This window comes from Eptatretus burgeri, chromosome 13 (assembly GCF_056783735.1).
Source record: "Eptatretus burgeri isolate ZD-2024b chromosome 13, Ebu_testis_v1, whole genome shotgun sequence".
Classification (NCBI taxonomy): domain Eukaryota; kingdom Metazoa; phylum Chordata; class Myxini; order Myxiniformes; family Myxinidae; genus Eptatretus; species Eptatretus burgeri.
This window is the reverse complement of record NC_140973.1, coordinates 68487173-68513302: the sequence shown is the minus strand read 5'-3', so window position 1 is coordinate 68513302 and position 26130 is coordinate 68487173. Positions and strand designations below refer to the sequence as shown.

Genomic DNA, 26130 nt, shown 5'->3' with positions numbered 1-26130 from the left:
TTTAGCTACTCTCAATCCTTCTCTCAAAAATTGTTTTAAGCTTCTCTGATGCAAAACATATCCCTCTTTATCATAGAATGTTGTTAATAACTTTTCTGTTGATTTACCTTTAATATTAAAACTTTTATGATAATCACTGAACCATTCTTTCTTTGGGGTTTCTTTCTCACATGCAAAAGGAAGGTCTTTATGCTTATTATGAAGATCACTCGGGTACCTCAAATCAACTTCAAAATAATAACCTTCTTCTTCGTCATTCAATTCCTCTTGAGAAGAAATAACAATATTCATCAAAGCCTTTTCATAATCCTTTTCTTCCACCCACTCTAATTTACCATAAGGCAGAGATTGAGACATTGCCCATCCATACAAATTATTAGCATCAAAATACATCAAATAATTACTATCTTTTTCACTCTCATAATTTGGAAGATATTTATTATTTGCTTTAGCATATCTTTTTGAACATACTTGTGATATTCCACCTCTCTTGGACTTCTCAATCATCAAAAGCATATCAACATCACTGATTAAATCTATATCTTGTTTTGTCATTTTCAACATTGCACTCCAAGCTAAACCAGGAGCTGTGAAATAGTGGGTAGGATCTAATCCATAACAATATTTATTATGACAGAGTGATCTAAAAGCTTCAAACACATCAGCTAACAATAAAACATCTGTTTTTAGATATAAATCATGATATTCTCCAAGGTTCTTTATCTTAAATATTTTCCATATTTCTTGTGCGTGTTTATATTCCTTATCACTTATCTCTTCTTCATAAAGATTATTTTAGAAACTTTCTTTTGAAGGAAGTTGTGTTTCTTTAAATCTCATAAATGAATCCATATAATCATAAGGATAAATTCCCTTACTTGTAAGAATTTCATTCCTTGTTTGAATTTCCTCTCTCGTGAGAATTCCTTCTTTAATCAGAATTTCATCTTTAATCTGAATTTCCTCTTTAGTTAGAATTTCATTCATTGTTCGAATTTTCTTTATAATTAGACTTTCATCTTCAGTTAGAATTTCTTCATTAATTTCCTCATTAATTAGAATTTCCTCTTTACTTTGAATTCTCTCTTTAATCTGAATTTCCTCTTTAGTGACAATTTCCTCTTTTGGAAAGAATGAATTAAGATTTGGAAAAGAGTCCGTGGAGCTTAGATTTGATGCGAGGTAGGCTAGTGGTGTTCCCATAAACTTGTAAGAATCTAGAAACCTAATAGGAGTTAAAGGTTTTGTGAATATCATTTTTGTAAATGAAATATACTTTTGACTTGTGTTTGTTATGGCAGAAATATTCCCTGGTGTTTTTGAAAGTTCATTTTTAAATAGATGTGTATCATAGTTGGCGCTGTTGTGAAGAAAGACTGGAATAAAAGAAGGTAATTTATAATTAAGATTACAACAGGAATGAGCGGGACCTCTATATTTACCAGTAAGATGACAATGATCCCTAACTTTAGACTCCTTAATTTCCCCCTCACAAATATGACAGATATTGTTCTTTTTAAATTCTAATTTTTCTTCTTTGGTTAATTTCATCGGTTCATTTGTTTCTTTCATTAATTTAGTGAGTCTTATACAATCCTTTTCTAATCGTTTTACAAACTCTTGTGAAGCTTTTTTTCCACTATAATGTTCAAGTTTGTTATACTTTTCTCCAACAGATGATTTGATATAATAACAGAAACCACAAGGAATATATTTTTGATATTTATTTGTATAAGATTCTTTTGGATTAGGAGAAGCAGTATTTATCTTTTAAAGGATACATTCAAAATCAGCGTATATCACAAATGGGTGCATGATAGATTTATTATAATCTTCAAAATAAATCTTTTCACCAGGTTTAGGCATTGTAATTACAGCTGATTTATGATTACTACAATATTTTGAATGTTGTTCTAATCGTTCTTTTGTATGAAATGAATTAAGACATCGCTTACAAGGATATATTTTGTTTGCTGTTCTGAATACCTGAGAAAAGATTAATCTTGATAAATTATTGATGTATGTGTAATGTGAATTATTTTCAACACTAAAATATAAAATATCAATGTTTGTTTCTTCATTTTTATAGTTGTTTGAAATTTTTAATATTTGAACTTTGTTTGTATCCGTTAATCCATATACATTAATAGAAAGATTATTCTTTTTCTCAAATTTAGGAATATCTGTTAGTGGCATTGGGAATTTAAAATCTTTAATGTCCAAGGTATTCTCATATTTCATATATTGTTTTACTCTTTCTGAATTTCATTTTGGTGGATGAAAGTGAGCAAGAACAGACCAGAGAAAACATTTATTATCATTGTTCTTAATATTAACAACTGCCTTCTTTAGTTTTATTTCTTTTGGTAATTCAACATAAGAAGAAGCTTTAAGAGGGTTTGATTTTAGAATGTGTATGTCTAAAAAGATGATTTTTTTTAATATTGAATCCACTTCCTAACACTGTATTATCAACATCCTCCTCTTGTCTTGATAGTTCTTCATAAACCCCACTATTCAAAAAATCTTGAAATGATGTTATAAAATGAAGATCTGTTCTCATATAAGGAGTTTGTTCTTCATCTTGTCTTTTCATATTCATTTTCACTCCCATATAAAACTTTAAAGTTTTCATTTCTTTTAATGTCTTTTTAATAACTTTTTCAACATCAGGTTTCACTATTTTAATTGATTCAGCTATTGATGATGGTCCGGGTTCTCCAAATTGAAAAATCCTTATTTTTATATGCCCTTTAAATGCCCCATCAGTGTTTTCAATATAATAGTCTCCCTTTACTTTAAACTCATTTTTCTTGTGTTTTTGTGATTGAAGATGTTTATTATAACTTCTCTTCAAAACATCCTTTGAACAGATATCACAATGTTTTCTTTCCAACTCAAGAGGAGATATTTTATGAAATAGATTAAATGTGTGTTTGTTGGTTCGGAGGTGTTTTCTATAATGTTTATATTTGTGATTACAAACATCGCAGTATGTTGTATTCACCATATTTATATAATAAATCTTTGCTTAAACTAAAATTTTCTTGATGAAAATTTCGTTTATTTTACAGGTGAATCTGTGCTTAAAACAACTTTATCCTCCAACTTTTTCACTTAATAAATACAATGTTTCAAGACACAAAAGAAAAGTTTCAATCAATCTCTTCATTTGTAAAAGATACTGAGAAATATGTCAAGGATGTAAACTTGAACAAAGATAAATATAACAACTATTGGATAAAAACAATTATGGTAAATAATATGAGTTCTTCAATTTCCTTCAGTGGAAGGGCTTTTAGTATACCTGGTAGAACATCAATTAAAGTATATCTAACAAAAGTTTCTCCTCTCCTTCTGGTAATATATTCAAAACTAGAAAAAGCAATGAAACAAGAAAAAGTATCAAAAAACAAAAACCTTATGGATGAAGCTTTAGAAAGAAAAGATAAGACCATCTGTAATATGCAAGGAGGAATTTGTATTTTTTTCAACAACCCTAAAGATGTAAATCCTGATGAAATAAAGGATGTTAATATATCAGGTGAAATGACATTTCGTTCAATAGTAGTTAACGATCATTTTAAAATTATCTTTAATATAAAAAATGTTGTCGTTGAATCTGGTAATGAAAAAAAGTATGTCCATATCGATGGTAATATTATTAAATGAGTCAATATACAACTGAAAGTATAGATGAATTTCAGTTTAAGTAAAGTTTTACTTTATAAATATGCTAGACTTTCCTGATTCTCCATATGACAAATTTGAGAATTGTCCTGCGTGTGAAAGACGGGGATTAAACACAGAGTCAAAAGCCTATAAACAATGTATATTCTGTGATTATCTTCTAATTAATGATAATAAAAAATATAAAAAGGAAAACAATTCTTTTAGATTTACACCAAAAATGAATTACTTTACAAGATTGATTAGAGAAATGAATGTAAAGTATGAGGGTGATAACACACCTTTCCTTACAAGGGAAGAAACTGAACGTATTAGAGAAATGGTCAAAGGATTGTTGTTATATATTATTCATGGATGTGATTTTCAGGGAAATATCAACACAAGATATTGTATAAATAAAATAATGGATTATCTTGAAATTAAACCTGAACTTAGGATAAAATATAGTTTCTAAAAAAGCTAATAATAAATTAAATAACCTGTTTTCCAAATATATAAATGAATGATTTTTTACCCATTTGGGAAAATAAGATAAAATTTAACAACCATAAAAATCTCCCAAATTCATTAAGATGTCTCATAGTTGGTTCAAGCGGATGTGGAAAAACCTGCTTACTGTTAAAGATGCTCCTCACTCCCAACTTTTTAGATTATGATAATTTAATAATTTTCACAAAGTCGAGTTTTCAACCAGAGTATCAACTACTCTCACAAGGTTTTAATGCTGGTCTTCAAAAAGAAGATATAATCGGTTTATTTAAACGTCAAAAAAACCTAAATGATTATAACATTGAAGATATAATTCAACTATTTTGTGATACACAGAGATGTAAAAAGAAATCAAATCCGATAACTTGCATTCTTAGTGATAATACGGATGATATACCGTCTCCCCAAGATTTGGATAAATCAAAAAAGAACCTCGTTATCTTTGATGATTGTGTTAATGAGAGAAACCAAACGGTAATGGACAGCTACTACACAAGAGGGAGACATTCTTCTTGTAATTGTATTTAACTTAGTCAATCGTACTTTCAACTTCCTCGTCGTTCCATCAGAAACAATGCTAATACTTTTATTTTATTCAAGTTAAATTCAATAGATATCAATAATTTTTGGAGAGATAATTGTTCCACATTTTGTAGTAAAAAGAAATTTGAGGATTACATGAAGCACACGACTGAAAAATATAAATATATTGTTGTGAAACAAGATGAGATATTGAGGGATATATTTTTTGTTTTATAAACAATTACATATATAAATGACAACTATTATTGTAAATCTTGTGGGTAAATCTGCTTCTGGAAAAAAACTTTCATAAATCAAGGTTCTTGTGTAGTACAAATGAGAATATTGTAAATTTACTTTAAAAAACACCCCGTGATACGCATTGTATCAACAACAACTAGAGCAATAAGACCTGGAGAAGTAAAAGGTGAAGATTATCACTATATTTCAGTGGAGGAACATATGCGATTGAGGAATGAAGGTCAAATATTTGAGGAGGTTTCTCTTGGTACAACAAAATATTCACATTGTAAGAGTGAGTTAAGGAAACTAAAATCTGGTGGTCTTGGGATATTAGAAACTAATCCAGAAGGAACGAGACAAATTATTAAACATCTGAGCGGAGTGAAGATTTTATCATTCGGTTTTGATGTTGATGAAGAAACTCAATGCAAACATATGAAAAGCAGAGATGCAAGTATTAGTGAAGAAGAAATTACAACTCGCATTAATGTTAATAAAGAATTTGATGAAATATTTAAAGAAAAGGATTTATTTGAACACATCTACTTGAATGATGAAGAAAAGGAAAATTTCCCTGTTGATCTTTACAATACATTAAATGATATTTTACAATAAAGAAATGGATGCAAAAGAAAGCAAGAAGATTTAAGGAACATCAAGAGTTGGTTTCAAAAGTTGTAAAACAGCAGGAAGACATAAAGAAGAAACGCAGACAGAAACTAACGGGCGAAGAAGCATTTGAAAGAAAACAAGAGAAATTTTTTAAACCACTTTTAAAAACTTCCCAAGAAAAAAATGAAAGATGTTTCCACAGTTCCCACAGTAGAATATACTCCTAAAAAACTTCAAATGTTAAAAGATTTTGATCAAATGATGGAGTAAGAATTAGAGCATTTAGGTTTTGCCCTTGTTTATATCATGAAAACAGAAAAAACAGGATTATATATAATAAGTAAGGAAATACAAAATGATTTAACTATGGGAAGATGGGGAGGTGTTTCTTGCCATAATATTATTCTAACATATATTTCTAATACATAAATGACAGCAAGAAGGCTTCAAGAAAATTATCATTTCTGTGTCCAAGCATACCTTCAAGAAAAGGGTATTCGGTATTTTAATAAATATGTTCTACAACATAAGAATGAGGTATTTTCAATAAAAGATTGGCATTATGCTGATGTTGATAAACCGACAACTTTAGATTTAATTAGAATGTTAAATAATGAAAAAATTATAAAGTTAAGAAAAGGTAAGGCTCTTTTAGAAATTCAAAATAAATTTTATTGGTTTCCTGTTGTAAAAAAATTATTTTGGATACAGGAATAACAAGAAATCCTGATGAATATATGTATGATATTCTATGGGGTGTAAGCGATTCAAGGATAATAAGGGATGAGGAAGGAGTTGAAGAAGAGAGGGAAGAGGAGGAAAAGGAGAAGAGAGAGAAGGAGGAGAGGGAGAAGAGGGAGAAGGAGGAAAAAGAGAAGAGAGAAGGAGCAGAGGGAGAAGAGAGAGAAGGAGAGGGAGGAAAGAGCGAGACAAAATAAATATCAAAATATGGAAACCAGTGAGATTAAAAAAAGATTGGTGGTATTACAGAAAATAACTCAACCCACCGAGGAGGAAAACAAAGAATTGACAAGTCTATTTGAAATATTTTCTACAAGACTATTGACATCGACAAGATATTCATTTTAATTCAAGTTTTTCATTTTTTTTTTTTTCTGAAATAAATGGAGGAGAGAGTGAAGGCATTTCTAAGGATTCTTTATGTTTTAAAAATTAAGATTCAAATGTGCATGTTGGAAACTAAAAAGGCTTTTGCACTCTGCAGGAATTTTTAACATAAATAAATGAGTTATTGTCTCAAATGTAAAAAGAAAACGAATACGAAAAATATTTCATATATTAAAAGTAAAAATAACAGGGTTATACAAAAAGGTATATGTTCGGTGTGTGGTTCAAAAAAAAAATCAATTTATCTCCAAACACAAACTCGGAGGAGATATACAAAAGTTTTTATCAGGAAGTAAATTTACAACTACTGGAATACCAGGGGAATTACATCTTCCAGGGTATTCTTTCTGTGGTCCAGGCACAAACTTGGATAAAAGATTAGATGAGGCAGACAATCCTAATCATGGAGTAAACCCATCAATAGAGTTGATGAAGTGTGCATGAGACACGATATTGATTATGGGAATACCACAACGTTGGAAGAAAAGCATGAAGCCGATAGAGAAATGTTGTATAATTTGTCTCTGATACAAAATCCAACCTTGAGAGAAAAAGTTGATCGGTTCATTGTGAAGAAGATGATCAGTGCTAAATTGAAACTTGGACTTGGAAATTCAAAAAACTTATTGGCTCTACTGGTGTCATTAAGACTGAAGAGCAATTAGCTGATGAATTACATAAACCAATATTCACAAAGTTTCGTAGAAGGAAAGTTTATTCCAAGGAAGTAGATTATATCTGGTCTGCTGATTTGATTGAACTCAATAATTAATAATTGAACTCAATAATTCTCCTTCCGGTTCCGGTTTTGAGCGGCAAGAGGTCTCCTTCGGGGCTCCCTGCTGACATTCTCAAAGTTAAGTTCCGGTTGTTATTTGTCCCGTTTTAACTGTTTAATTTTCTCACCTACATGTTAATGTGTGTTCCTAGTTCGGTTTTGTTTCAAAAATCGTGCTATTTTGTGAGTATTTATGTCGACGTTCTCACCTGGTGTTTGAGGCCTAGTCCTAGGCTTGAGGCCTACCGGTTCCACTTGGTGTTCGATCGTTTTTTTTTTTTTGTTTGTTTGTTTTTTCTCCCCATTACCTTCAATTTCTATCCTCCCCATTACCTTCAATTTTCATCCTCCCCACTTTCCAAACATCCCCCATTCTCCCAACTAATCTCTTTCTTATCTCAAAAAAAAAAAAAAAAAAAAAAAAAAAAAAATACCCAACAACAACAACAACAACACGCTCACCTTCTCCCGATTCTGCTACTTCTTCTTCCTCTTAACTTCCTCCTCGTCTTCCTCGATTTCTTTTTTTTTTTTTTTTACACTTCCATGACCTAATCTGTTGAACTCTCTCATACATTAATATTAACAACAAAAACGATCTTATAATGCTTCATCTTCCTCTCTCACACATGTGGTACTCTTTACTGTTTCACAATGCACTACTCTTCTGCTATTTTAACAGACTGCTCTCATTTCGACCTCTCCTTCATTCCTTGCCTAAAAAATCCAACTATTACAGCGCTTCTTCTCTCCATGCTCTGAATTCGCCTTCATTGCATCCATCAAGAATTGTGTTAAATCGCATCTCTGACCTAAAACTTTTAAAAACCACAGTTTGCCATGGATGCTCGCTTTCCATCAACCATTCTTTTTTCCAACTTCAGTGCCAACTCACCCCCTCACCCCTCACTCTCACTCTCAAAGCAACCATCCCACTCTTCTCCCTCCAAGCCTCCCTCTCACCTCTTTCAAAAATTCCCCCTCACCTTTCTCCCACCTTTCATCCCCCTCACTCTTCCTTCTCTAAGTTGCCCCCCTCTCATCCACCAACCTGCCTCCCTCCACTGCCCTCTCACCTCCATCTCTTCACTCCACCTCCTCAAATCCTCAACTGCCATCTTCCTTGTCTCTTGTCCCCCCTCTCTCCCAGCACCACAGAGCCTTTTCTCCTCCTCATTCGGCCCCCTCCCCTCACTATTCTGCAATACCCCACACTCCTTCAGCAACCCTCCTTACCTCCCCCCTCGTCCCTCGTCCGACCCTCCCCCGCCCCTCCACCTCCTGCACCCAAAGCCTCCTCCCCTACCTCTTCATTAAAAGTGTGGACCTCAAATATCCGGGGCCTTCGCTCAAACCTTTCAGATCTTTCCATGCAGGTTGCCACTGACAAACCAGACATTATCTGCCTAACAGAAACTTTCCTCTCCCAAGACGTGTCTGACTCCCAAGTATCTCTCCCTGGTTACTCCCTCTTACGGTATGACAGACCTGAGCCTCGTCCTGGTGGAGGTGTTGCTCTCTTCATCAAAGACTCTATTCCTCACTCTCCCTGCACTGCTCTCACTCCCCCACACCCCCAGGAATACCTCTGGCTTCGGCTTCCCCTCCACTCCCACCTCATGTTTATATGTGTACTGTACCGTCCACCGAACAGTGATGACTCCATCTACACCTCACTCTCCGAAAACATGGACCATCTTCTATCTTCTCATCCAAACTCTCTCTTCCTCTTATGTGGCGACTTCAATTGTCATCACGCCAGTTGGCTAGGTGTGGGTACCTCTCTCACCTGCCATGGGACATCAGCAAAAGCTTTCTGTGACTCATTGGGACTGACTCAATCGGTCAACTTCCCGACCCGGATCTCAACCAATGGTACTCCATCTCTTCTGGATCTGATTTTGACAAATTTCCCTGACAATATCTGCTGCTCTTCCTTCGCTCCAATTGGTTCTTCTGACCACGTCCTTATTAAAGTGGACATCTCTCTGGCTGTTATCAGAGAACCACCTCACCGCCGTCGAGTCTGGCATTTCACTCAAGCCGACTGGCAGGGTCTCCGAGCAGCCATCAAACTTACAGACTGGTCTCCTATCACTACTTTCTCAAACATCAACTCATCCTGGGAATTCTTTCAAAGAAACTTGCTCTCCCTCATGCACAGATTTATCCCCTCTCGTGTTCAGTTGTCTTACCCTTCCTCCCGCCCTTGGTTTACTGAAGCTTGTGGCGAGGCAGTTGTCCTGAAACAACTTGCCTTTGCCTCATGGAAAGCAAACCCAACTGAGGGCAATCTCAGTTCTTTCCACAAAGCTCGGAACAAGTGTGTAGCTACCCTCAGGAGAGCCAGAAAACAACATCTTTCTCATCTCAAGTCTGAACTCTCAAACCTCTCTCCCTCCTCAAAATCCTGGTGGCGTTTAATCAAATCTGTTTCTGGTGTATGTTCCCCCTCCATCCCCTCCCTTACCTCAAATGGCCGCACTGCTGATTCCACACGTGATAAAGCTGAATGTCTAAACTCGGTGTTTGCAGCTAAATCTTGTGTCCCAAACCCATCACTATCTCTACCCACTTTACCCAGTCGCACCCAACTGTCCCTGGACTCTGTATCCTTTTCTCCTGACAAGGTGGAGAGCTTGCTTTCAAACCTCGAGTCAGATTCTGCAACCGGTCCAGACGGCATCAGCCCACGTGTCCTCAAAGCCTGCTCTTCTGCTCTTGCTCACCCTCTCTCTGTTCTATTCACTCTCTCATTTTCCCAAGGTCATCTGCCATCTGCTTGGAAATCTGCTAACATCACTGCCCTGCATAAAAAGGTGCAAAAACAGCTCCCTGTAACTATAGACCAATCAGCCTTCTCCCAATCATCAGCAAGGTTATGGAATCCATCATCGCTTCAGACATGAAATCCTTCCTCTTCTCCAATGGCTTGATTTCCAATCATCAATTTGGTTTCAGACCAGGTCACTCTACCCTAGATATGCTGCTACTGCTCTCCCATCAATGGATGGAGGTCCTCAATGCCAGACAGGAAATCCGAGCCGTATCCCTGGACATATCACGTGCTTTTGACACAGTCTGGCACCCTGCCCTACTCACCAAACTCTCTTCCCATGGTATTCAAGGCCATCTCCACTCATGGCTCGCAGACTTCCTCTCCTGTCGCAGTCAACGTGTGGCCCTAAATGGAGTTCTTTCATCCCCTCTTCCTGTGCAGGCTGGAGTTCCTCAAGGTAGCGTTCTGGGCCCTGTTCTTTTTCTGGTTTTCATCAATGATCTCTCGGACTCTCTGGAAAATCCTCTATTTCTCTTTGCCGATGACTCCACCCTCTGCCGTACCATCTGTCATCCCTCAGACCGGCAAGCAGCAGCTTCTTCGCTCACTGCAGATCTGGATAAAATCACAAACTGGTCCAACACGTGGAACATGTCTTTCAATCCAGACAAATCTCACACTCTCACTATGTCTCTTCGAAAGGACCGTTTACAAAACCCCCCCATCCACTTTCTCAACAATCCTCTGGAAGAAGTCTTTTCTTTCAAGCTTCTGGGTCTCACTATCTGCCATGACCTTTCCTGGGAAAGTCACATTTCCAACCTTGCCTCAAAAGCCAGTCGCCGACTGGGAATCCTCCGTCGTGCAAAGTCCTTCCTCGGCCCTCTTGAGCTCCTGACCACTTACAAAGCTTTTGTCCGTAGCCTGATGGAGTACTGCTCTCCCCTCTGGGCTGGTGCTCCTGCCTCCCACCTTTCTCAACTTCACGCTGTCGAAACCAGGGCTTTTAAGATCATTGGCATCTCCCGCAATGAAGCTGAGTCTTTGGGCCTCTCACTCAATCACCGCAGGTTAGTCGGTGGTCTTTCTGTCTTCTACCGACTCCTCTCCAGCCTTGCCCCCCTGCTCTCTCTGCGATTTGTCCCAACCACATTTCCACAGGGCGCTCAAGGTCCGTCAACAACCCCCTTCTGGTAAAACTACCAAAATCACGAATCACTGCTCATCTTCACTCTTTCATTCCTCTTTTTTCCCGCCTTTGGAATAAACTTCCTCACTCTATTCTTTCCCATTCTTCCCTTCAGGCTTTCAAAACAGCTGTTCACCACCACCTCTTATCTTCCCCCATCCAAATCCTCGATCTTTTCTACCCCCGATAATCCACCCAAGCCCACTTCCTTCAATTCTCCTGCTTTCCTTCCTGAAAGTCCCTTTAATGTCCATCTTCCCCTCGCCATGTTCCCCGTCCCATCCCCATCCCTCTCCCTTCCACAGTTCACCTGTGTCTGTTCCCCAATGTTTTGTCCCTTCCACTCCCGCCCCTCTTGTCTCATGCCTCCTTGCTGTGAGTTGTGTGTTAGCTCTCATACGAGCCTCGACCAAGGTATACAAAAAAAAAATAATGATAAAGGGTACAAGTATGCTTTAACCGTTATTGATTTGAGGAGTAGATACGCATGGGTTGTACCATTAAAAAACAAAACAGGTAATACTCTTATGTTAGCCTTTCAACAGATATTTAATAAAAGTAAGAGAAAACCTAAAAAAATTGTGGACTGATGAGGGTCGAGAGTTTTATAAAAAGACATTTATGAATTTTCTAAAAAATAACAGTATTACATTATACAGTACCTTTAATGAAGGCAGTTGTTGTTGAACGTTTTAATCGTACCTTAAAAGAGAGATTATATAAAAAATTCACACAACTCGGTTCACAACAATGGTCATCTTTTATTCAGGATATTGTGGATAAGTATAATGACATGGTTCACACGTCAACAAATATGAAACCATCAGAAACATTTACAAAATTAAAATATGAAAAAGAGATTAATATCAGAAAACCTAAATTCAAAGTTGGTGATATCGTAAGAATATATAGGTGGAAATCTCATTTTGAAAAGGGTTATATTAAACGATGGACGAACGAACTTTTTAAAATTGTTGATGTAATAGATACGGTTCCTTGGACTTATAAGATGCATGATTTGGAAGGGGAAGAGATTTTAGGTTCATTTTATTCACAGGAATTACAAAAGACAAAGATAAATTGAAATTTTTTGACTCCGCCCCTTTCTGACTCCGCCCACACAAAACCCACCCACATAAACCCCACCCCACACAAGCTCCACAATAAACACCACCCCACACAAACCCCACCACACACAAACCCCCCCACAAGCTCCACACAAGCTCCACACACACAAACCCCACACAAGCTCCACCCATATTCATCATATTCACATAATTAGTGATTAGTTAATTAGTTCCCCACACACAACATGTTTATTTAATAAAAAAATATCCACCCATCCACACAAGCTCCACTCATCCACCCATCCACCCATCCATTTATCCACACAAATCTCATCCACATAAGCCTCATCCACATTCACCCCTCCCACATAAGCCCCACCGAAGCCCCGCCCACATAAACCCTGCCCACATAAACCCTGCCCACATAAACCCCTCCCACACAAGCTCCACCCACATAAACCCTGCCCACACAAACCCCGCCGAAGCCCACCCACATAAACCCCACCGAAGCCCCCCCCACACAAGCCCCACCCACATAAACGCCCTCCCACAAGCCCGGCCCACACACCCCCCGCCCACACCGAAGCCCCGTCCACATAAACCCCACACACACAAGCCCCGCCCACACACCCCCCGCCCACCCAAGCCCCACCCCCTCATCCCCCTGTGCGCCCCCACCTTTGACCCACCACCTCCCTCATCCCACCCCCACCCTTCCCCACACACACACATGGGGAGGGGAGGGGTGGGATGAGGGGGTGATGGGTCGTTGGGGGAGCGCACCGACCCCCCCCCCCACCCCCCCCCCCTCTCCTTCATGTCTTGATCCTTTTTTTGAAATTCAAAATCAAGTAATTGTAAACAAAACAAATATAATTAATCAAAATTGAAAATATTAAATATTAATTTGCGAGAATGTATAATCTTTCCCAGCAATCTTCTTCAGATGTCTTGTGATGTCGAAACTCAGACACCATATTCTGTTTTGAAACAAAAAGTGGATAATAATTAGGTTTTATAAAGATAATTACATGGTAATATGAGTAAGCCTGGTGTTGGTTCTAAGTTCAAGCCTCGTTGACCACTGAATTAACACACCAGGAGGCCGACTCAGCCTGTCATCCTTCCAAGGCCAATAAAATGAATTCCAGTGTACTGGTAAAACCGCGTCCAAACTAATGATGCAACCAACATAAGGCGACATTCCAAAGAGAGAGTGATATTAATAAAAGAATAAATAAACAAATAACTAAATAATAATTCAGAAACATTTACATAAAATCATGTGTTGTACCAAATTGCTTCAATAGCTGATGTTGTGTGATCGAGCTGAAAAAAAAAATAATGAGTCAAGGGTATAGATGGAGAGACAGACAGTGAGAGGTAGGTAGAAAGACAGACAGAGAGAGATACAAAGAGACAGACAGGGAGAGATAGAGAGAGACAAACAGATAGGGAAAGAGAGACACGCACACGCACACGCACACGCACACGCACACGCACACGCACACATATATATATATATATATATATATATATATATATATATATATATATATATATATATATATATATATATATATATATATATATATATATATATATATATATATATATATATACACACACACACACACACACACACACACACACACACACACACACACACACACACACACGTGTCTCACCATTGGTTTAATTCATTCGAGATCAGAGGCCGTGATAAGACTTCGTACCAGTCATTATAAATGATTTTCAATTCTCTTCTAAAATCATTGACCTCTTCAATAAGAGCATTCATTTGATGCACCTCATCGTGATATGTAAACTCCACTTCTTCCAAGGACCTGCCAGGAAAAAAATATATTTTCGCATTATCACGATTTAATTTATAATCAATTGCTTCATCGTTCAAAGAGGAAACCATACACAAACTTACCAACTTTGTAGTGAGCTGTTATCTTCATCGGAAGAGAGTGAGTCCATGTCTCAGTTTTTTTTTACCATTGGTACAAGATGGCAAAAAGATCAGAGGCCGTGATAAGACGTCGTGTCAGTCATTAAAAATGTTTTTCAATTCTCTTCTAAGATGATTGACCTCTTCAATAAGAGCATTAATTTCATGCACCTCGTCGTGATATGTAAACTGCTCTTCTTCCAAGGACCTGCTAAGAAAAAAAAAATATCAGAATTATCACGATTTAATTTATAATCAATTGCTTCATCGTTCAAAGAGGAACCTATGCACAGGCTTACCAACTTTGTGTTGAGCTGTTTTGTTCGCGGAAGAAAGATCGCTCATGTCTCAGTTGTAAAAATGAAAATCCCGTCTGGCAGAAACTTTGTCTGGCGAATCACTTATAAGGCACCAGTGAGGAGATTGCTTAATCATTGGGTGTGGCCACAGGAAATGACGCTTCGGGCGAGACAGCTTGGAAAATAACTGGGCGATATATTCTCAAATTGTATGAATCATTTTTAAAACATACTTAAAATACCCTAAAATGGTTTTGATTAAACATGTTGAAAAGCCTGTTTGTGTTCTGAGATAAAATAGAAACACGAGGCCTTGTCTCACAGAATAGTTCCTATTTTTTCACAGCATGACTGTCCAAAAACACTTCCTCATTCATACAGCACGACCGTGTCAAAAAAAAACTTCCTCATTTTCATGACACGAACTGAAAACATTTGAAACAAAACTTTTTTTATGGCGTGGTTTATGTACAAAAATGATTTGCAACTCGGGCGGTGGCCAGATGAGATCATTAAGAGAAGTTTATCATTTCGTAATGGCACAAAAGGGGTATCTTAAAAAATATAAAGATTCAAATGTTTTGTTTTTCAATATTTTAGATGGGGATTATTGTGCAAAGACAATTAAACTATTGAAGAATTTGAGAATGAACAAATCTTTATAGGTTCAATGAGTGAGCTAAACAATATGCATCGGTTATTTGATAAAGAGTGTCCCGAGGCTTAGACGTTTCAGATATTTATTTCGAATCACCTTTAACAAATCACATTACCACTTTAGTACTTGAACAAATCTTTATCTTATTGCATGGATTATTTGAAAAAAAAAAGTGTCCCCAGGTTAAAAGGGGAGACAAATAAATATACCTTGGGATAAAAAGGGGGTTTATTTTTAGGGGAAAAAAAATATGAATCGCTGAAAATCCCCCATTCATTTACATGGGGAAAAGTGAGCCAGAACCAGTATATTCACCCTTCTAATGTGCCTTATGTTGAACTGTTTTTCCCGTTTCGCTTCGTCTTTTCTTTAATTGAATCACCATCTTACTTCACGTAAAGGGTTGGTAGTGGGCTAAATACACCTGAGAATTAATCGGAACCGTCGAGGTTGACGATAACACCGCTCGGTTATCCCGATAGTACGGAACGGGTCGCTTAAAGTGGCCCGTGTCCGAAGTCGACCTGCGGCGAGGTGCGATCGCCCGGTCTACCCTCCGTGTGGGTACTTAGGTAGGTCGAATTTGGTGAACAACCCTATCCCACGCGGGGGGGGGGGGGCGATTGGCACGATCGTGGTGAGGCCGAAAGGCCCACCCGTGACTAGTTCCCGGCGTTAGTCCGAGAGGGTCACGACGAAATTGTCCATCCGGTGGGTGACGTGCCGCGATTCGAGTTACGTGGCTGCTCGCACGCCGGCGGGCGCGAATTCGCAACAATATATACAGTATTACCCCGCTTATCTGCCCCCCTCTTATCCGCCACCCTCGCTATCCACCGTGATTTGCTCAGGAACCGAACATCTGAGCTAAAAGCTTAGCAAATTCCCCCACTCATCCGCCACCCCGCTATCCGCCATCCGCCAGGTCTGCCCGACGTACATAGTAATGGAAATCCCTGCAAAATTACCCCGCTTATCCGCCCGCGACATCCGCCAGTGATGAGTCATCAGGAAATTTCTCGCTTCCATGGAGAAATGTACTAATGAGCCTGTGGCAGTACACATCCGGTAGAGTATTGTGAAATCTAATTTTGTTTATGCTTTCGTGGCATTTGCAGCACTATCTCCAGTGTGTATTGTGGATCTAACAGTGCTTAGTGGATTAGTGGTTTCTAAAAAAAAGTTTGAAACAGCATGGCTCCTGTAGAGAGGAAAAGGGACCGTCAGTGTTTGATGGTGAAAGAGAAGAGAGAAATCTGTGAGTACTCTAAGAGTTTTCCATCAAAATCTCAACAAGACGTTGCCAATTTCTTCGCAGCGAAATGGGGAAAGCCCGTGAAGAGGAGGACAATTGGTGACGTGATAAAACAGTCAGACTGATGCCTGAACAAATCGCTGGACGCGTCTATGATGCGTCAAGTTGGTGGCAAACATTCGAATGTGGAACAAGCGCTCTTTCTTTGGTTTAACTCAGCACGTGCTAAAACTATTCCACTAACTGAAGCTATACTGAGGAATGTTTTTTTGGAGGTAAACTGGAAATTGTCGACTTCCATTACTCGAATGGTTGGATGAATCGCTTCAAAATGCGCTATGGTATATCATGTCGGAAGTTATGCGGTGAAAGTGCTAGTGTGTCCCAGGATTTAGTGAGTGCTGGTAGAACACAGACAAAGGGTGTGCTGAAAGATTACCAGCCTCGTGATGTCTACAACATGGATGAAACGGGCCTGTTCTACCAAATGCTGCCTGACCGATCTCTCATTACGGTGGAGTATTCGAGAGGAACTAAGAAAGCAAAAGCTCGAATATCGCTAGCTGTTTGCAGCAACGTGCTGAGCTGTGGTAATTACAGAGGGATAAAGTTGTTAAGCCACACCATGAAGTTATGGGAAAGAGTAGTGGAAGCGAGGTTGAGAAGAGAGGTGATGATTTGTGAGCAGCAATATGGGTTTATGCCAGGAAAGAGCACCAATGATGCGATGTTTGCTTTGAGAATGTTGATGGAGAAGTATAGGGAAGGCCAGAAGGAGTTACATTGTGTGTTTGTGGATTTAGAGAAAGCTTACGATAGGGTGCCAAGAGAGGAGTTGTGGTATTGTATGAGGAAGTCGGGAGTTGTAGAGAAGTATGTGAGGATGGCACAGGAAATGTATGAGGACAGTGTGACAGCGGTGAGGTGTGTGGTAGGAATGACGGACCGGTTTAAGGTAAAAGTGGGATTGCACCAAGGATCGACTCTGAGCCCTTTCCTGTTTGCAATGGTGATGGACAGGTTGACGGACGAGATCAGACTGGAGTCTCCATGGACTATGATGTTCGCGGATGACATCATGATCTGTAGGGAGAGTAGGGAGCAGGCTGAGGCGAGCCTCGAGAGGTGGAGGTACGCACCGGAGAGAAGGGGAATGATAGTCAGTAGGAGTAAGATGGAATACATGTGCGTAAATGAGAGGGAGGGTGGTGGTATTGTTCGGTTGCAAGGAGTTGAAGTGGGGAAGGTGGATGGATTTAAATACTTGGGATCAACTGTCCAAAGTAACGAAGAGTGTGGTAGAGAAGTGGAAAAGAGAGTGCAGGCAGGATGGATTTGGTGGAGAAGAGTTGCAGGAGTGATTTGTGACAGAAGGGTAGCTGCAAGAGTGAAGGTTAAAGTATATAAGACGGTAGTGAGACCAGCTATGTTGTATGGTTTGGAGGCGTGGCGCTGACAAAAAGACAGGAAGTGGAGCTGGAGGTGGCAGAGTTAAAGATGCTGCGATTCTCGTTGGGAGTGATGAGGATGGACAGGAGAAGGAATGAGTATATTGGAGGGATAGCGCAGGTAGGACGGTTTGGAGACAAAGTGAGAGAGGTGAGATTGAGATGGTTTGGACTTGTGCACAGGAGGGAAGCGGAGTATATCGGGAGAAGGATGCTGAGGATGGAGCCGCCAGGTCGGAGGAGAAGAGGAAGGCCAAAGAAGAGGTTCATGGATGTGGTGAGGGTGGACATTCGGGTGGTTGGAGTGTCAATGGAAGATGTGGATGATAGAGTGAAATGGAGATGGATGATCCGCTGTGGCGACCCATAACGGGAGCAGCCGAAAGAAGAAGAAGAGGAAGAAGAAGAAGAAGAAGAAGAAGAAGAAGAAGCAGGAGTTTGCAGCAATGCTGACGGTAGTGATAAGTCCCGTTTACTAGTCATCGGGAAAAGTGCTAATCCCAGGTGCTTCAAGGGATTCAAGCACGACTTGTATTGCGATTACCGCAACAACAAAAAGTCGTCGATGACCAGCTTAGTGCTCCACGACTGGCTGCGCGATTTCCATAAGAAAATGCGAATAGCGAACCGCCATGTGCTGATGTTGCTGGATAATGCGCCATCTCATATTCTGCCCGAGAATGAGGAGGGCCAAGTCAGTCTCACCAATATGAAAGTGCATTTCCTGCCGCCTAATACGACGTCGCATCTCCAGCCCATGGATGCCGGTGTCATAAACAATTTCAAGCAGCATTATCGAAAATATCAACTACAGCATTTGGTGGATGCGATTGACGAAAATCGAGAACCGAAGCTGGAACTGAGCGATGCTATTCGCTTCTCCAAGATGGCTTGGGGTGAAGTGAAACCGGAAACCATCAAGAACTGTTTCAAACACACTGGCATCACGCCGGACAATTGGTTCGATCCTGCGACAACGTCCTCTTCTTCGACCGCCACCAGCACAAGTATCCAAGGAACATTTTCGAACAGATCGCTGAACATTTCAACATAGATAGAGCCGTGCTGATGACACCAGAAGAATTCGATCATGTCGATGATCATTGGAAACCAACCGAGGTTCTTACAGATGATGAAATCGTCGATCTTGTGACTACCATTCATGACGAGGATAGCGAGGAACCGGATGAGCCTGAAGAAGTAGCCACGGTTCCGAGCACATTGGAAGCGAGGGGCGCCTTGGAACAAGTCACGAGGTACATAGAGAGCAACCGTAATACGAACGAGGAGGATATCCCTGCCATTTCAAAACTCACGATGCACCTGAATGAACTTGTAATCTCTGTCGCTGAACAAAAGGAAATTACTGATTTCTTCCATCCTGTTGGGGTCCTGTAATGGCCCCGTAACACACATGTATGTGCGGCAATAAAAACGTGAATCATTTTTTGAAAATATGGTGTATGTTGTTCCGTTTGTTTGGTTTCGTTGTAGTGAGTAGGGAATGAGATTCTTAGGCCCCCACGAGCCCTACCTGACACTCCTTGCACCCGTCCAGATCATCTCGCGTGTCCCCTCGAGGTTTATGTATTGTTATGTGTGTATGATAGTTTTGGTGTTGTTGTATATTAGATGAGAGTACATGTATTTTGTTTTTGTATGATAGTTTATATGTATTGTTATATTTTGTTTTTAGGTATGATAGCTTATGTGTTGTTGTATATCAGATGAGATTTGATGTCGTGCTATATATCAGATGCAGTTTATGTGTTGTTATATATGTATGATAGTTGAAGTATTGTTATATGTGTATGATAGTTTATGTGTTGTTATATATTAGATGATAGTTTATAGTTTGCTTAATATGTATGATAGTTTATGTTTTGTTGTGTATGTATGATGGTTTATGTATTGGTATTTATTAGATGATGGTTTCTGTATTGTTATCTATATATGATAGTTTAAGTATTGTTACATATGTATGATAGTTTATGTGTTGTATATGTATGATATTTTATGTGTTGTTATATATGTATGGTGGCTGTGAGTGGGAGGAGGTCTTGCTGGGAAGATGTAAGTAGCGGGGTACCTCAGGGATCAGTACTCAGACCATTAATATTCATTATTTACGTCAACGATTTGGATAATGGGGTAAAGAGTAAGCTTTCCAAATTTGCAGATGACGCAAAGCTTGGAGGTGAGGTGGATAGCAGAGGGGTGGTGATCAGATTCAGGAAAGTGTTGATACTTGCATAGATTGGGAAAAGATTGGCAGATGGAATTTAACCTGAGCAAGTGTAAGGTGTTGGGGATGGGAAAGAACAATGAAAATAGAGATTGCAGGATGCAAGGGGTAATTTTGGAGCGTATCACACAGGAGAAGGATCTGGGGGTGGTAATAGATATGGGAGGTAAGCAGACAGCACAGTTCCAGGAAGCTATAGGTAGAGCAAATCGGGATTTAGGTTGTATTCGGAGCGGGATAAATTATAAATCAAAAGAGGTGGTGTTAACATTGTACAGGAATTTAGTGAGGCCACATCTTGAATATTTAGTGCAGTTTTGGTCACCACAGTTCTGGAAGGACATAGATGCTGTAGAGAGGGGTCAGCACAGGGCTACTAGATTGAATCCGGGTCTAGCTAGACTCAGCTATGAGGAGCGGCTGAAGGAGACAGGGCTTTATACACTAGAAAGGAGGCGGTTACGAGGAGATATGATGGAGATGTTTAAGATAATGAAAGGTAAAGATAAAATAAGTGCAAATGAATTATTCAACAGAGTAGACAGTGATAGGACCAGGGGCCATAGCCTGAGAGTAAAGAAGAGGAGAGTTAAAACGGTAGCAAGGCAGGGGACTTTTACTCACAGAGTAGTTAATGCATGGAATGGCCTCACTGGAAAGGTAGTGTCAGCAAAAAAAGTAGATAAGTTTAAATTAGAATTAGATATGTATTTGGAGGTTATGGAGATAGAGGGGTACGGGGATGTTGATAATACTTTTCGGTAGTTTGAGGATTGATGGGTAATTGTTTACATGTGTACGGAGTGCTGTTGGTGGGAGTCTTGTCAAAGGGGGTTGTTTGGTTCATGTTGTGTGTTTTTAACCAAGCCCACGCCCCCTCCCCTGAGGGGAAGAAAGGGGGGAGGGGGGACTAGAAAAACTCCCAAAAAAAAAAAACCCAAAAAACAAACGAACAAAATTTTTTTAGTTAATTATTTAAAAACATTTTTTGCATTTTCTTCCTTGGATCTTGTGTAGATGGGTTGGTGTGGTGCTCCCACAGGCATGATGTGCTGAATGGCCTCCACCTGTGTTGGATTTCCTTGTTATGTTAGTTTATGTATGACTATATACGTATGATAGTTTATGTATTGTGATATATGTAAGATAGTTTATGTATTGTGATATCTGTAAGATAGTTTATCTGTTGTATATGTATGATTTTTTTGTGTTATGTATGTATGATACTTCATGTATTGGGAGATATGTCAGGTCAGGTATGGGAGCATGTGCCAGAACAGCGCGTCGCTGCGTCCACTTTCCGCCGGTACTCCAGGGGCCTCCGTCTGGCCATCCCCCAGGCAGATGCCAGGCCCATCCCCATCTCCTTGAGATGATGGTCAACCTGCTGCAACCACGAGGCATGTGGTCGGCCCATTGGCCTTCTCCACTCATGAGACTCCCTCGCTGAGAGAATCTGGTGAGCAGGATCAGCGTCAGGAAAACGAGCCACATGTTTATACAGCCGCAACTGATGCTCACGGACTATGCAGGTAACAAATCTCATCCGAGTTTCTCTCAGCAACAGCTCGTTGGACACAAAATCCGACCAGCGATAGCCAAGGATTCTCCGAAGAGACCTGGTACCAAAGGAATTAAATCTCCATCTCAGATCCTTGGTCAGAGTCCAAGTCTCACATCCATAGAGCAAGACTGGAAGTACCAAGGACCTGAAGACTCAGACTTTCGTCCTCCCGCACAGGTACCGGCAGCGCCACACCCCATGATCCAGTGAATCCATGACTCCCCAGGCCCGACCCAGACGTCTATTGACCTCTGACTCGCAGCCAGCAGAGACATGAATATCACTGCCAAGGTAAGTAAATCTCTCCACGACCTCAACATCCTCACCACAAACAGACACAGACAGGACAGCAGCATCCAAGATGTCACCGAAAGCCTGGATCTTAGTTTTGACCCAAGAAACCCGTAATCCCAGCGGCTCCGACTCCTCATTCATCACCTCGAGGGCCCCTAAAAGGATGTCTAAAGTCTCCGCAAAGATGACTGCATCATCTGCAAAGTCAAGGTCCGAGATCTTGACATTCCCAAACGATGCACCGCAGCTAGATCTCTCCGACATCCTCCCTAAAATCCAGTCCATACAAGTGCTGAAAAGTGTGGGGGCCAGTACACATCCCTGACGAACTCCAGTAACAACTGGAAATAAGTCAGAGATGTTACCACCACACTTCACAGCACTCTCAGTACCAGAGTAGAGTTCAGACATCAGATCGATCAGTTTTGGTGGCACCCCACGAAGACCAAGAATCCTCCAGAGGACATCCCGATTCACTGAATCGAACGATTTACAGAGATCAACATAGGCTGCAAGCAGCCCCTGCCGAAACTCTCATCTGCGTTCGGTGAGGACACGAAGGGCAAGGATACGGTCAATCGTTGACCTCTTTGGTGTAAAGCCTGACTGCTCTGGACGCTGGTGCTCAAGCAGATGGTGGCGAACCCTATCGAGAATTATCCGAGCAAAGACCTTGCCCGGCACTGAGAGCAGCGTCACCCCTCGGTAGTTGTTGCAGTCTTGGCGATCACCCTTCCCTTTCCAGAGAGGGACAACAAAGCCCCTCTTCCAGTCAGTTGGGATGATGCCTGTGTTCCAGGCAGAGCACAAAACTGCATGCAACGACACGAGTGCAGCATTTCCACCAGCCTTGAGAAGTTCAGCATGGATGCCACAGATCCCTGGAGCTTTGCCCCGTTTCAACTGGTTCACCGCAGCCCGTGTTTCCACAAGCGAAGGTGGACCACAGTTGATTCGAGGGTCAGCAACAGGGATTGTAACACCCTTGACGTCCAACTCGACAGCTGGGGGATCAGCTTGGTACAACTGCTCAAAGTAACCGGCCCAGCGGGCGTTCACTTCAGACTCCTCTATCAAGAGCCTACCACTCTCCGCTCGAACTGCAGTGCTCCGAGGGATGGGCTTGGATGAACGCAATGCGCGAATTCCCCTGTAAGTGGGACGAGAATCACCTGTCCACAGGTGATGCTCTACCCCCTCACAGATTCCTCGCACATAGGCCTCCTTGTCCACCCTCAGTGCACGTACAGTTTTACGCCTCAGCTCCCTGAACAGCTCAGCTCTGCCATTCAGCCTGGCCCTGCGACTCTGGTCAATGGTATCCAGTGTCCCTTGAGAGACAAAATTCTTCTTTGCCCTGCGGTGAGCTCCAAGACATCCACCGGCAACATCAAGGACGGTGGTCTTGAAGGCACTCCACAACTCTTCAGGACCCCCCAAAGCACCCAGACCCCCCAAGTGTCCACTCAGCCTGTCCGCAAATTCCTCAGCTACTCTCTCATCCCTGAGCTTGCCAACATCCAGCCTAGGCTGGGATGGTACCATTCTCCAGGATTTAAGGTGCAGCTTTAGAGTTGCTACAACAAGCCTGTGGTCAGTATTGAGGAACTGAGCACTCCGGTAGACCCTGCAGTTCTGGATCATCCTCCAACGACCGTCAATGAGGACATGGTCAATCTCCTTTGCCACACCGCCAGCGTTGGAATACCAAGTCCAGCGATGAGCTTGTGGGCGCTGAAACCATGAACCAGCCACCCTAAGTCCATGACTTCTTGCAAAGTCAAGGAACTTAGTGCTATTCTGGTTCATAGTTCCTGACCCATGGGGACCAACACACACCTCATAACCATCCCTGTCAGTTCCAGTCGATGCATTGAAATCCCCCAAGACTAGAAGTGTATCTCGTCTGGGGCACTGATCAACCACAGACTCGAGCGTGGCGTAGAATGCATCCTTCACGGTGAGATCACTCGCCTCAGTCGGAGCATAAACAGAGACCATGGAAATGACACCCAAGGAGTGATGAATCCTTAATCTCATAATACGCTCATTGACCGGTGTTACCTCAATTATCATTGGGGTCAGCTTATTGGACACAGCTACAGCAACTCCTTGGGTATGGTAACCATCAGAGCGACCAGACCAATAGTAGGTGTAACCACCCACCATTATCTCGCCACAATCCGGTCTCCGAACCTCAGAGAGAGCTGCAATCCCGATGTCCAAACGCTTGAGCTCAGATGATAACATAGACAGGTGATCATCCTCTCTTAGGGATAGGACATTCCAGGCACCCACCCGAAGGAACCGCCTCAGGTTAACCCAAGGAGACCGCTGTCTGGTGGACGACACCTCAGCATCACTCCGACACACTCTCCCGCAACCTGACCCAGGGATGTTACCCCGTGGTTTCCCTCCTATCATCAAAGATTGGGGGTCCCGAAGGCTTTGCCCCAATCTCGTCATCCGGTGAGCTGCCCTGCGAAGGGAAGCTGCACAGGCGGTACTCCCACGGAGCGGGTTTTCAGATTTTTTTGCGTTTTTGCGTTTTGCGGAATGAAGGGTTTTACGGTGGCCGGGGTGCAAATCCTGCCACCAACCTCCTAATGAAAGTAACCCAACTGCAAGAGGACGTCCGCAGACACAGTTGGGCACTAGATATGGATGGCCGTTGGTTCACAAAGAGCTCCTCCGCCCTTTGACAGGTTTTGTTTTTAATCCTGCTGGGTGTCCATATCCAAACACCCTCCTCACCAGAAAACCTGGTGGGGGAGACGGTTTAGTCGCCAACAACCCGACCATGGAACAGGTTAGTACAGGTTTACATGGTACCTGTAGCAGGTCACAGATCGAACCTAACCTGACAGTAAATATGTATGATATATATGATCGTTTATGCATTGTGATACATGAATGATACTTACCCTGCACTTGCAAAGCGAAAAGCAGGGTTAACTGATCAGTCAAGTACGTGTGCCGTATGTACGTGCGTACTTATGCATCTGCATTTTCACAATTCATTTTCTCAGCAACTGTAAGTCTGATTGACACGAAATTTTCTAAATAGGTGCGATTCCTCCTGCAAAATATGTTTTCATAATTATGACGTCATAGGTCATGTGTTACAGGCACCATCTTGGTAAAAACGAAAAAATTGCACCTCTATATCTCTGAAACCACTCCATGGAAAAAATTGACACATAGCTCATTGTCAAGTACTTCCCATGTGGATTAAGATATGCTAATGATGATGTCAACAGTGCCTTCAACATAACATCATAATTTGACAAGTGCAACGCTTAATCCTGTCAGTATGAAAATAAACTTTCACTGCAATTGACAATTTTCACCATTGGAGCATCTCCTCCTCCAGAATTTTTCAATGATAATTATGACGTTGTACAGACGTTAACTTGGAAAAACCGAAAACTTTTGCCCCTCTATTTCTCCGAAACCACTCCATGGAAAAAAATTGAAACTAGACACATTGTAATGTACTTCCCATGGGGAGTAAGATATGCTAATGATGATATTATCAGTGCCTTCATTATGACGTCATAATTCGACAAGTGCAACACTTGATCTGGTCAGTATGAAACAAAAATTATCTGCAATTGTTGAAACCGCTAACCGATCAATGCAAAACTTTAACAAATTGATCAACTACCCATGGGAAATATAGTTTGATTAAAGTGACAGCATCGGTCACTGGACTGGCACCATATTGGATCAAAGAAAAAACCCTTAAAAAAACAAGAGTTGGCTTGCACCAAGTCCTTCTCAAGACTGCACAGGGTATTCTATGAATACCATTGAGTTTATGTTATTTTTTTATGTATGACAGATTATCTGTTGTTAAATATGTATGATATATATATATATATATATATATATATATATATATATATATATA

At 40.7% G+C, this 26130-nt stretch overlaps 1 long non-coding RNA gene across 3 annotated transcripts in view; it reads right to left on the bottom strand.

The window, feature by feature from the left end:
* Window positions 1-13306: 13306 nt before the first annotated feature.
* The window catches only part of LOC147014709 (uncharacterized), a 64665-nt gene continuing 51841 nt past the window's right edge, over window positions 13307-26130 (bottom strand). The window contains exons 4-6 of one of the 3 annotated variants that reach the window (XR_015050871.1): window positions 14437-14665; window positions 14186-14344; window positions 13307-13477 (exon numbers count right to left, since the gene is read on the bottom strand). This is a non-coding gene — a long non-coding RNA (uncharacterized LOC147014709). Of the gene's footprint in view, window positions 13478-14185; window positions 14666-26130 lie in introns of all 3 variants that reach the window. The other 2 variants (XR_015050870.1, XR_015050872.1) reach the window with 2 other exon arrangements.